General features: G+C 39.9%; 1 long non-coding RNA gene and 1 pseudogene across 1 annotated transcript; one reads left to right on the forward strand and one right to left on the reverse strand.

Moving 5' to 3' along the window:
• The window catches only part of LOC135342726 (integrator complex subunit 11-like), a 61,558-nt pseudogene that overhangs the window by 2,753 nt on the left and 44,925 nt on the right, over positions 1–13,880 (forward strand).
• Positions 6,743–9,422, reverse strand: LOC135342828 (uncharacterized). Its single transcript, XR_010396952.1, has 2 exons — positions 8,372–9,422; positions 6,743–8,232 (listed from the first exon to the last, which is right to left on the reverse strand). It is a non-coding gene; the product is annotated as an uncharacterized LOC135342828 (long non-coding RNA).

Here is a 13,880-nt window from a genome sequence, read left to right on the forward strand (position 1 = left end):
GTGGGGCACATAATCATGATGATTTGTGATGAATTGATGTTCCTAATACATGCAGTGTTGAGCACAGGTACACACAGTCCATCCATACGTAGTAACATGCACGGACCGTACTGGTGACTGCATGGAATGATGTGGTGGATGGAAGCTGATAGGTGGATCTGGAACACAGTCTATTATTTAATATACTATGTATTGTACATGTTCATGACGTTGTAACGGATTGGAGTTATGCTCTCGTCTGATTTCTTGTTCCCACGCTTTTTTGTGGTTCCCCTGGCCAATCCTAGCAATTTTTCACATTGCAAATGTTTTTCTAGTCGGATTCCCTTTCTTTTTCAGTACAGTTTACGTATCATGACATGCATAAGTGGAACGTCAAGAGGCAGTACAAGAAGAGAAGACAGGACTAATCAGATATCTTCTGGAATACTGGACTAATAATTATAGTATAATGAGTAATAATTTATTGCTTGATAATTATGTTGAATTTGCTAATCAGTATTAAATGACAGCCATTTTAAGAGCATGATATCTAGCCAGTGCATATAGCATGCCTGTCAGAGAAAGGGAGCTAGAGCTGAACAGTGTGAAGAAAAGGAACACCTCAGGCTCTGGAAAAGCACTGCTGCTGCACTGATTTTAGGCGCACGGTTTATTAGCCACGCCTATCTATTATTATTGGCCACAACACAATATTTTATTGCTGAGTCATTAAAGATGGCGGAATTGTCTAGGTAAGAGAAATAGAGACTGAGAGGTCATCTGCCTTGTGGAAGCAATCGCAAATCTGAAGAAGCGCTTTGTAATCCAGGTTGTAGTCGTTTGGAAACCCTGTGCAGAATGTCCTGGAGATGGCTGTACTTGGAGTAAATGCTGGGCAAGAAACTTACTTACTTACTCACTTACTTACCGTATATCTTCTAATTTATCGGACACTTCTAATTACCCCGGACACTCTTTTGGGCAATTTTCGTTGTTCTAATACAACGGACACTCCAGTACTTTAATATTACATTTGTTCTAAATATCCGGACAATATCTTGAAAAGTTGAGTTACCATTTGTAAACGGCAAGTAAGACTTGGAGTGCTGCAGTTAGATAGCTTTGAGTAGCTAGTTTTAGATAGTTAGTGCAACTATTCAGTCGTACCTTGTTCTATTAAACTTAGCTAGCTCGCATGCAGCTGCTTGCTTGTTCTAATTATTCCGGACACTTCGCATGCTCTGTTCCAATTATACCCGGACAATTTCCAAAATAATTATTTTTTGCTGTCCGATAAATTAGAAGATATACGGTACTTACTTACTTAGTCAGTCAGACAAAGAGCGGTGAAACGTCGAAATAGTGCAATTTTTAAAATGAAAATATTCATTCATTAAAATGTTTATGGATTATGAAATGAGAGATACAAAGAGAGAAAAGGCTAAATAAACTATCTGTTCAGCCAGTTTCTTGATGTGGCCTTTCCCTGCAGAGATAGAACAGTTTGAACATGAGTCAAAATAATTGAAATATTGCTAAACACAGGCAAACCCACTGCCAATCCTATGTAAAACCTACTGGTTTTACTAATTGTACATATTTTTAGCAAAATAAATGTCATATGTCACTGATCAGTTTATCAATGGTGTCACTTCTGAAGGCTCAGCTGTACTTGGGCTCAGGAAGTTGGGAGCATGATCGGCTGTGTCCGTAGGTAGGCTGACTCTAGTGGAGGGTAGAGCAGTTCGTAGTCCTGGACCAGCCGTTTCGATATCGGCTCTGTTGGCAAACCTCACATGTCTCGTTTTACTACGAAAACTGTAGCACATGTAGCCAAAAACTAGCAATGGGAAACACGATAGAGGAGAAGATAGGACTATCTGTGTTATCACTATGTCAGTCGAAACATAAAGCGCACAAAAAAAGAGTACAAAAATCCATTCCCAACAAAAACAGAGTAAAGAAAAATAGAGCAAAAAATATTCCTATTTCTTTCAGTACATCTCTTCTCCTTGCAATTTGCCTTCTCCATAGAGTACAAAACCATATAGTTAAAACAACGTTTCCTATGAAGCTTATTAGTACTAGTGCAGGTGGTATGACTAAAATAATTACAATGCAGTACAGAGCGGAGTTTATATTGTTATAATATAATATTATATATTCCAGCATAGATAATAGAGCACAGAAGGGATTGGAAACGTAATGATATTCATAGCATTCTTGGTTCAGATGCGTGTCTCCATCACGTGACCAATTAATGGTGGGGATTTAATAGAGTTACATGACAGGTGGCAATGGTTTAAATATTCCTATGGCAAGCAGCAAGCTAGTCTCCAGGCGCAGGCTAGGCAGAATCAGTCACTGGTAGTACTGCAGCAAGTGAGCTTGATTACCAATATCTGTGGAAAAAAATTGTGGCAGTGCTTGCTCAGGGCCAGGGAGACTTAAATCTCAAACTGTGATCGATGTTTCAAGGTGCAGCTCAGGAGTTGGCCAAGATTGAAATAAATGAGAAGAACACCATTACTACTTTGTTCGATGTATGACGGCACTAATAAATATCTAGACTGGATGTCAGCAAGAGATGGAACTTGTGAACAATAGCAATAACAAAATTGTTAGCATTAAGTTTACCTTTTCTGATACGGAATCATTGTGATCATTGTGTATGTGTGCACTGTTGGGCTGGTTTTGAGCCTTCAAGACCCTAGTCGGTGCCTTTCAGCATTATTACATTTAATTTACCAAACGTAAACTGTCTATGTTCCATCAGTATTACCTACACATACATACGTACATGTACATGCAGGACATTATAATGTTGTGATCTCTCAGAATATTTATATGTTAATCTTTATTAACCATGCATTTCTACAACCACTTCTTAGCAAATGAGACTCCTTAACACTTGTTCTTAATCATTTGCAAGGTCAGGAAAACTCCACACAGCAACCAATGATTCTGCACTGATTTACTGTTACAACTGGTCCTTAAACATGTATTTGGACTAATCAACAGGACAGTGCAACACAGTGCTGTCAAATGAACCTACTCTTGTTTCTAAAAATGTACAGAAAACTTTAATAAAGTTCTAAAAACTCCACAAGTATATTGTAACACTTTGACTCTCTACTAACCTTTCTTCATAGAGGTTTTCCTGCAGAAAACAGAGATTTAACACTGGTATAGCGCACATAAGATGATTGCGGGGGTGGCTACACAGTTTTGTGGTCTAAAGCAGATTCATAGCCATCCAATTGTCAAAAGAGTAGAATAGTAAACAAACAATTAACACTTGTAACCGCGAGACACGCATATGACACAGCTGCAAGATGTCACTACATGGGTTGTATACTGGGTCACGTGAACGTTTCCAATCCCTGTCTCTATTATCTATGATTCCAGCACACTAAACACGAGCCCGGGAAGCAATGTTATCATGACAAATATACATTCCAAATGAAAACGCCATCGATCACTCCAAGGACGCCTTCTTGAGAAACAACCACACAGTTTTGTTACCAGGGTAAAGTAGATAGAGCAGACCAGTAGAGCTATAATCCACACTAAACCACTCTGTGCCACACTGATGTACACAAGTCTAACTTGGTAACAAAAGTTGTACATTGACTCATCTCGTTTGAATGCAGAAATGCTCCAAAGCCATAATGCTCCTAGCTGTAGTGTAGTGATGACAGTCATGTAGACTATCCTTCTTACTAGAAAGTTAGTCTTCCTTCGATAGATAAACACAATATTTAACACCATCCCAACAAAGCTCAGTGGAAACACCACTGAGAGAACTGCTGCTTGAGTAATGAAGACACCTGGCAGGGATATGTTTGAAGACCACGCGGGATTAAGATAGCTGCATTCCATTCTCACAAACTTTCAAGACAGCTTAGCTGTGTAGTATAATTTTGATATCTATCGCAAAGTATCAGGCACCTCACTAATTAGATTCATAAAAACATGTGGCCGGAACATGCACAGGAAGTCGTGTGTAAGTAAGTCCTTATAAGCAACTAACCTCTACACAGGCTCTCCTTTTTCTGTTCAATCGTTCAATAAGATTAAATACTGTATTAATCGTTTAACAAAATAAAATATGAAGGAATAAAGAAAGAAATAGAGGTAGAGTTAGGAAAAAGGAGAGCCTGTATCGGGGAGTTGTGTGAGGGTATAGAAGGGTGGTAGAAGGGTGAAAACGAGCGTGGGCATGCTGAGCTAGAGATGTTGGACTGCCCATGCACGCAAAGATCTACGATAGCCTAGCCACATGATCGAACTGGAAATTTGCAAGCAGTCTAGCTAGCTATCTTAGCTAGCTGGTCTAGATTGTGTGTTTAGATTCAGAATATTAAATTTTCTTGTGTTTTTCATCTAAAGTCATCATTATCATCTAGCAGGTAGCTCTGCCACCAGAGCTGGCCATGCTGGTTCCCTGACTTGCAGTAGCTTGGTGGCCAAGCTACACCTTGGCAGCCGGTGTCTCAGCATAGTCCTCAGTATAGTACAGTATACAGTTGATCTTATAATAATTATTAACTCCGAATGCGTGGGAGAATACCTTACGTCACGATTGTGGGCTATACATATCGCCCACGTTCATAAAAATCCTTGTGGATCACGCAATTTCCCGAACCAGGCCTTACTTTTTCTTAACTGTACGCCCATTTCTTTCTTTGCTGCCTCATTTTGTCTATTCTTTTTTGCCTACCTTCTATTTATGCATGAACAATGACAACAGCAAGAAAAAGTAAGGCCTGGGAACTTTCAAGTAAGCTTAGCTCAGGGGCGGATCCAGGAAAAATGAAAGGGGGGGGCTAGTAGAAAGGGGCAAAGCCCCGTACGAGGGTGGCGGAGCCACCCAGGGGGTGGGTATGGGAGGGGGAGCATCCCCCTCCCGCCTCGCCGGAGGCGAAATTTTTTTATTTTTACAATTTGCTCACACTTTTACCTTTGAACTGTCATATTAATAAGTGAATACTGAATATGAAAAAGTTAATACAAAAAACTCGTTCTAATCAACAAAAGGATGTATACTGTAGATGTTACATCTACATTCATGCACTCTTGGTACATAAAAGAATCACAATGCCTACCCAGACTGCACTGAGAGTGAGAGGAGATAAGGCTGCTTCCTTGCAACTAGCTGAAAAAGTCTGAGATCTGCTCCATGTTGCAGCTCAACAGCATGCACAATAGCCTCCTTCACAAGGCCTAGGAAAAGAGGCCTGGGATATGATCGAGGCTACAAAACATTGCACAAGGAGCTGACTCAGCAACAGCAATAGTTAAGTTGACCCTAGCTAGCTAGCTAGTATAGTATGCATGTCCAGCTAGCTAGCCTACATCCTTTATACTCTTAGTAGCTAGACTTGGCTATTGTCTAGCATCTCTTAAGTCAGTGAGTCTACATGCAGATGCATAAGTAACAAGGTTGGTGGCAAAATTGTTGTAACCTCAGACTAGCAATACATAGGTAGTTTTTTCAAAAGGGGGGGGCTTCAGCCCCTCAAAATCACCCCTGGATCCGCCCCTGTAGCTGTGTAGTATAATTTTGATATCTATCTCAAAGTATCAGGCACCTCGCTAATTAGATTCATAAAAACATGTGGCCGGAACACGCACAGGAAGTCATGTGCAAGTAAGTCCTTATAACAACAGAGAATCAATGTAAATAAAGCACAGCAAAGCAAAACAAAAAGTACACAGCCAGTAATGCATTTGGTTATAGATATACTGATTTGCTATTTATTATGCCTCGGGGCATAGCCGAATGAGGGATACGATAAAGCTGACTGTGTGTCTTTTTATGGGATAAGAAAGATGGGATAGGAAACGCACACTGAATTTATGTAGTGTCATCATTCCATCCTCGTTATGCCCCGCCCACTAGTGTCATGCACAGACACAGTATAGCAGCTACATTAGTTTTACTGGCAGAAATTCCACTGTAGTCTGCATACTAAGTGAGACTATATAAAGAGTTGTTTCCAATGTTACAAAGTTATAGAGGATTTTATAGAATAATAATTATGTCAGTTAGTTCGATACTATAAACTTTTTTGTTGTTGATTGTGATCACAATATAATATCCATAGAGCACTCACAACGGTCATTAGCCTGGTTTGTAGTTGCAGCTACCAATAGCTATTGCTCTAGTGTAGAGCTAACTACATGTACTAAGTAGAATAGCAACCTTCTACGAACAGATTTTGCTATTCCTGATTCTGGAGAGACCGCACTGCAATGGCCTTCAATGTACTGGTAAGCAAAACTAGCCTTTACTCGAGAACAAAGCCTTTGTTTCCAAGTTAGCATTGCTAGAAGTAATAATAGGTGAGTGAGTAGTTGTACTTATCAACCATTGTATATAGCTAGGTGAATGTATAAGCTACAACATTATTCACAAATATTTCCCCAATATAGTTGTTATAGTTGGAAAATCATTTTATGTGAAATGGGGGGGAAATGTGTGTAATATCAAATATCTCCGGAATTAAATTTACATGTGTGAAAGACCTTAGCCGACAAGTTTGCTTGAGTTCCATCGCTAACAAAAAGGTGCCCAAAAACGATAATTGATTAGTAATCACTAGCTAAACTATTCAGGAATGACCTTAGCTGACAACGATTGGTCTTTTCCATCGCTGTAAGCGATTGTCCACTATTGTTGTTTTATAAGCCACCACATACCCACCACCTTTGGTTGCCATGGAAATATGTTTGAATATGTTTTACTTTTAGGTACCTCTGTGACAATCACAAAATGTTCACATTTATGTACCAGTAGAAGAAAATGTAAATTTTTTTACTCTCTAGACTATATATATAAAATAAATAGCAAAATAAATCAAGTCACTGATTTATAGTTTATCAATGGCGTCACTTCTGAAGGCTCAGCTGTACTTGGGCTCAGGAAGTTGGGAGCATGATCGGCTGTATCCGTAGGTAGGCTGACTCTAGTGGAGGGTGGAGCAGTTTGTAGTCCTGGACCAGCCGTCTCGATATCTGCTCTGTTGGCAAACCTCACATGTCTTGTTCTGCTATGAAAACTGTAGCACATGTAGCCAAAAACTAGCAATGGGAAACACGATAGAAAAGAAGATATGACTATCTGTGTTATCACTATGGCAGGCGGAATATAATTAAACCCACCAGAAATATCCATTCCAATCACAAACAGAGTAAAGAAAAATAGAGCAAAAAATATTCCTATTTCTTTCAGTACATCTCTTCTCCTTGCAATTTGCCTTCTCCATAGAATACAAAACCATATAGTTAAAACAAAATTTCCTATGAAGCTTATTAGTACTAGTGCAGATGGTATGGCTATAATAATGAGAATGAAGTACAGAGCGAAGTTTATTCCGATATATAAATAATATCCCAGCACACTAAACACAAACCCAACAAGCAATGTTATCATGACAAATATAAATTCCAATAGCAAACGCGATCGATTACTCTAAGGACGCCATCTTGAGAAACAACCACACAGTTTTGTTACTAGGGTAAAGTTGATAGAGCAGACCAGTATAGCTATAATCAACATTCCACCGCTATTTGCCAGACTGATGTACACATCTTTAGCGTGGTAACAAAAGTTGAGCATTGACTTATCTCGTTTGAATGCAGGAATGCTCCAAAGCCATAATGCTCCAAGGTGTAGTGTAGTGTTGACAGTCATGTAGACTATCCTTCTTACTAGAAAGTTAGTCTTCCTTCGACAGATAAACACAATATTCAACACCATCCCAACAGAGCTCAATGGAAACACAACTGAGAGAACTACTGCTTGAGCAATGTAGACACCTGGCAGAGTTGTGTTGATGTTTGTAGGATATGAATACCATGTATCAGGATCAGGATCAAGATAGCTGCACTCCATTCTAACAAACTGTCAAGTCAGCTTAGCTGTGTACAGTGCAACAACCAAAGAGAGTAGAACTTTTGTTTTTTTACGTTTTTGTGTATATCTTCTAAACTAAATGTGATTGGATCAATTTGAGTGCAGGTACTGAAAGTTCAACTATTGGCGCTTCCAGTGGACCACCACCTGTTACATCATATGACATCATCATTCCAAAATGGCTGCTAGAATATGTGTACATTGGAAAATATGTTAGACATGAAACTATCTTATTATGTTTGAGTTAAGATCTGAAATTTGTTGTGCAAGTACTTCATTACCTTGCACATCTTTTGAGCTCCAGCGGAAATGCAGGCTGTTAGTAGGTTCTGAGATACACAGAATTTTGTAAATTTTTAGTAGCAAATGTGTTAGGCATTGATTTTTTGAGTTTGTGCTAGTTAATTAAGGTCTGATTTTTGAGGAGCATGTACTACAATAGTATACTTTTCATTTGTACTAACTTACAGGAGCTAGACCAGTCTCTTCTTTGCTAGAGCGGCCCTTCTTGCCAAAAAAATGGTGATTTTAGCTGATTTTCACGGTTTCTGTTAGTGTAAATTGCCACGCCCCTGTGACACATTATGACTGACAACTGGGTGTAGTTGCCAGGTTAGAGATCACATGAGCTTGGATGTAGCAAATAAAGACAAGATGATTTGTGATGTCACAAATCAATGAATATCATTGCTTACGTCAGCAAAACGGGCAAAGAGCAGCAAAATGGAGCAAAATCACAATTTTTGACAAGAAGGGCCGCTCTAGCAAAGAAGAGACTGGTCTAGCTCCTGTAAGTTAGTACAAATGAAAAGTATACTTTTCTCAAGAAGGCGTCCTTGGAGCGATCGATCGCGTTTGCTATTGGAATATATATTTGTTGTGATAACATTGCTTGCCGGGTTGGTGTTTAGTGTGCTGGCATATATATGTATCGAAATAAGCTTCACTCTGCACATCACTAGTACTCTGCAAATGATTACTTTAATCATACCACCTGCACTAGTACTAATAAGCTTGATAGGAAATGTTGTTTTAACTGTATGGTTTTGTACTGTTGAGAAACAACCACACAGTTTCGTTACCAGGGTAAAGTAGATAGAGCAGACCAGTAGAGCTATAATCAACAGTAAACCACTATCTACCACAATGATGTACACAAGTTTAACTGTGTCACAAAAGTTGAACATTGACTCATCTGGTTTGAATGCAGGAATGCTCCAAAGCCATAATACTCCAAGCTGTAGTGTAGTGATGACAGTCATGTAGACTATCCTTCTTACTAGAAAGTTAGTCTTCCTTCGACAAATAAACACAATATTCAACACCGTCCCAACAAAGCTCAGTGGAAACACCACTGAGAGAACTACTGCTTGAGCAATGTAGACTGGCAGAGTTGTGTTGATATTGGTATTTGGATACCTCCACGGATCAGGATCAGGATCAAGATATAGTTGCACTCCATTCTCACAAACTTTCAAGTCAGCTTAGCTGTGTAGATATCAGTCAAAGTAGCACAGGCACCTCTCTAATTAGATTCATAAGTGCGTGGGCGGAACCCAGGAAGTCGTGTGCAGTAAGTCCTTAGCAACAGAGAGCACACAACAAAGCAAAACAAAAGTACACAGCCAATAATCCACGGTATGTTTCATGCCTGTTACGAGCCAATTTTAATTTACAGCCCAAAAAATCCACGTGCACGGTGTATTCGTGGTTAGATACTGCATAGCAACCAGCTTAATTTCTGTAATCGGTGGACTGGACTACTTAGAATGGACTACTGGAATGACCTTTTGACCTTTCTGCGTATGCACAGTACATGATTTGTAGGCAAAAAGTAAAAGCCATGTACTTTACTATTTATTATGTCTCGAGGCGTAGCCGCACAAGGGATACGGTAAAGCTGACTGTGTGTGTGTCTGTCTTTTTGTATGATTGGAAGCGCACACTGAATTTATGTAGTGCCGTCATGTTCCATATGCATCCTCGTTATGCCCCGCCCACTAGCATCATGCACAAACACAGTATACATGTAGCACTAAGCTACATTCGTTTTGCAGGCAGAAATTCCACTGTAGTCTGTGTACTACTGAAAAGTAACTAGGCTATAGGTGAGACTTGTTTCCAATGTTACAAAGTTACAGAGGATTTTATATTATAATGTTATTAACAAGCCTAATTTAGTTCGATAACTGTAAACTTTTTTGTTTTTGATATTGTGATACAATCTACAGCTAATTTATAAGCTTATTAATGGGAATATCTACGATGTCTAAGACTTGAGGATTATTTAGAGTATTTACTCTTTTGTCGTAGTGTTTGCATAGACAAACAGAAACTAAAGTACCTGAGTATAACTTGTTTAAGGAAATAATGTGAGTTTTACCCCACCCAGTTGCTATGATACAGACCCCAATCTGGTTATATTAATTTTGAGTTGATTAAGTTATAGTTATAGCACGGGCACAAGGGATGTATGGAATATTTTGCACTGAAGCACGAGGGCTGAGTGCAATATATGCCATGCATCCCGAATGCACGTGTTATAACTAGTTTATATCCCAAGGGCATAGCAACATAACACTGTCTTAGTAACACAATATAAACTGCACAAAAAGATGACAAAGACAACTCTAGACACAGCTCCACGCCAGTATATGCAGCGTATTAGATTGGCATGACCGACGAATGGCTTGACACAAAATCCAACGCTGAAGCACTGCAAAACAGCCCCACCCCCACTACTGCTGCAAAGAAACAGCCCCACCCTACTTACTGCTGCGAAGAAACAGCCCCACCCTCAGTGTATTTTAAACTCCTCCTCGAACAGCCCTCCACTATCCTCAGCATCACAACCAAGCCAAAGAAGCTCGCCTCTACACTGCTGCAAAACAGCTCAAGCCCCCAGCAAAAAGAGCCGCTTCTAGTGCTATGGTGAAGCAGAATTGACATGCATCACAAAGTCGAGGACTAGGTCTAGGAACACAGAATCTTCCACAAAATGAAACTTGGACAATTTTAAAACCTGCATGATTGCAAAGAAACTCCAGCAGTGCTGAACATTCCTGCATGGCTTGATATACTTGTTATTTCTCATGATACAATAATTGTCTGCTTAATTTAATTGTCTGTCTAATGCCAGAGGGGCGTTTTGTGGTCAGTGCATTATGACTTTCAGCAGTGCATTATGCTGCATATTGCACTTGGCAACAACGTAGCAACGGGATATACAGTAGACTCTCGTTAATCCGGTCACCCTTGGGACCATGCAGCTTGGCCGGAATAGTGAGGTGGCTGCAGCTCAGGAAATAGCCGCGGCTTAAAAATGACCTTACCTCGATCTAATGACTACTTTTGCGGTTCTTGTCTCGAGGATAATGTAGGATAATGAATCATTTTGTTCTCTATTTAAGTGTAATTCAATTTTATTTGCTAAACCACACCCAAAACGTCATATCCGGCCGTAATACGCATATAAAATTACATTGAAAACCTTGTTTGAGACAGCCAGCACTGGCCGGTAACCGGAATAGCGAGTGGCCGTACTTCAGGGTGAGTTTTGTGCAGTAAACATATAGCTAGCATTCCGTGCCAAGCCAAATGGCCGGTATATCGAGGTGGCCGTACTTCAGGGAGCCGGAATAGCGAGAGTCTACTGTAATTACTGTTATCTTATCTGATTGGGCTGGTACTTTAGCTAATTAAGGTCACTAATCTAGGCCCGGCCACCTGTCAGAACGGTTGGCTGGGCCAGGCTAATGGGCCCCGTTCATTTGGGGGGAGGGAGCCATGCACTATCATCTAGATACTCATGCAGTAGTTCAAGTGAGCCAGTTAATTGTAAAGGCACATGCAGGATTCAGCAACTGTCAAAGTACAACATGGTGAAAATATAAATTACAACGCAATAATAAATTACATACATGCAGCTCTAGACGTGTTTAAGCTAAATTAATGTGTCCAATCATAATTATGTCACTGATTTATAATCCATCAATGGCGTCACTTCTGAAAGCTCAGCTGTACTTGGGCTCAGGAAGTTGGGAGCATGATCGGCTGTGTCCGTAGGTAGGCTGACTCTAGTGGAGGGTGGAGCAGTTCGTAGTCCTGGACCAGCCGTCTCGATATCTGCTCTGTTGGCAAACCTCACATGTCTCGTTCTACTACGAAAACTGTAGCCCATGTAACCAAAAACTAGCCATGGGAAACACGATAGAGGAGTAGATAGTACTATCTGTGCTATCATTACGGGAGGCAAAACCATATAGTTATAAACAACATTTCCTATGAAGCTTATTAGTACTAGTGCAAGTAGTATGACTAAAATAATTAGAGTGAGGTATATATAATTATACGTGTTGATATATCTATATGCCAGCACACTAAACACCAACCCAACAAGCAATGTTATCACGACAAATATAAATTCCAACAGCAAACGCGATCGATCACTCCAAGGACGCCTTCTTGAGAAACAACCACACAGTTTTGTTACTAGGGTAAAGTAGATAGAGCAGACCAGTAGAGCCATAATCCACATTAAACTGCCATATGCCACACTGGTGTACAAACGTTCAACTGTATCACAAAAGTTGAGCATTGACTTGAATGCAGGGATGCTCCAAAGCCATAATGCTCCAAGCTGTAGTGTAGTGATGACAGTCATGTAGACTATCCTTCTTACTAGAAAGTTAGTCTTCCTTCGACAGATAAACACAATACAATGTATAGACATCTGGCAGGGTTGTGCTGATGTACCACCACGAATCAGGATCAAGATAGTTGCACTCCATTCTCACAAACTTTCAAGTCAGCTTAGCTGCATGTGTATAGATATAATGTTGATGTCTATATCGAGGATCAGGCACCTAGATTCATAAACATGTGGGCAGAACACAGGAAGTAATGTACAAGTAAGTCCTTAGCAACAGAGAATCAATGAAAGCACAGCAAAGCAAAACAAAAATACACAAACAATAATACACGAGGCATTTCATGCGTTTTAATTTACAGCCCAAAATCCACGTGCACGGTGTATTCAACTGTTTGGTTAGATACTGCATAGCAGCCGGCTTTCTGTAATCAGTGGACTAGACTATACCTAGAATGGATGACCTTTTGACTTTTCTGCGTGTACGCTGTACGTGATTGTACTTTGCTATTTATTATGTCTCGAATCGTAGCCGCACAAGGGATACGGTAAAGCCTGTGTGTCTGTCTGTCTTTTTATATAGCATAAGAAACGCATACTGAATTTATGTAGTGTTGTCATATTCTATCCTCGTTATGCCCCGCCCACTAGCATCATGCACAGACACAGTATAGCAGCTACATTAGTTTTGCAGGCAGAAATTCCACTGTAGTCTGTTACAGGATTTTATATATCTGCAAGAAGATATGATGTCCAAGCCTAATTTATAGTTCGATAACTGCTAGTTTTGTTGTTGATTATGATTACAATCTACAGTAATTTTTTAAGCAATTTATAAGCTTGTTGTATAGAATGAGTCCCCTGAGAATATCTACGATAGAGATAGTTTAAGACTTGAGAATTAGTATTTGAATACTCTTACGTAGTACTAAAGTTCCTGAGTATAACTTGTATTTAGGTAGTTAAAACCTCACCCAGTTGCTATGATACAGACCCCAAGTTGGGGTATATGCCATCTGTATGGTTATACAATTATTATTTTGAGTCATGAATATTGTTATATTAATTGATTGGGCTGTACCAAAAGAGGGAGGAAGCTAATTAAGGTCGCTATTTGGATATAGCCTAGTTTTTAGTTTCTATAAACTTAAAGCGTGGGGGTGTCAAATTTTGCTCAGAAGCAGAGATATAATTATGTACGAGCCTCGAGACCAGTTTTGCATTGGCGTGTTCTCTGGCCCCCTGTCAGAACATGGTTGACCGGGCCACGCCCAGCTAATGGGGAGGGAGCCAACGTCATCCAGATACTCATGTAGTGGTTCAAGTGAG

Source organism: Halichondria panicea, chromosome 10 (genome assembly GCF_963675165.1).
Source record: "Halichondria panicea chromosome 10, odHalPani1.1, whole genome shotgun sequence".
NCBI classification, from domain to species: Eukaryota; Metazoa; Porifera; class Demospongiae; order Suberitida; family Halichondriidae; genus Halichondria; species Halichondria panicea.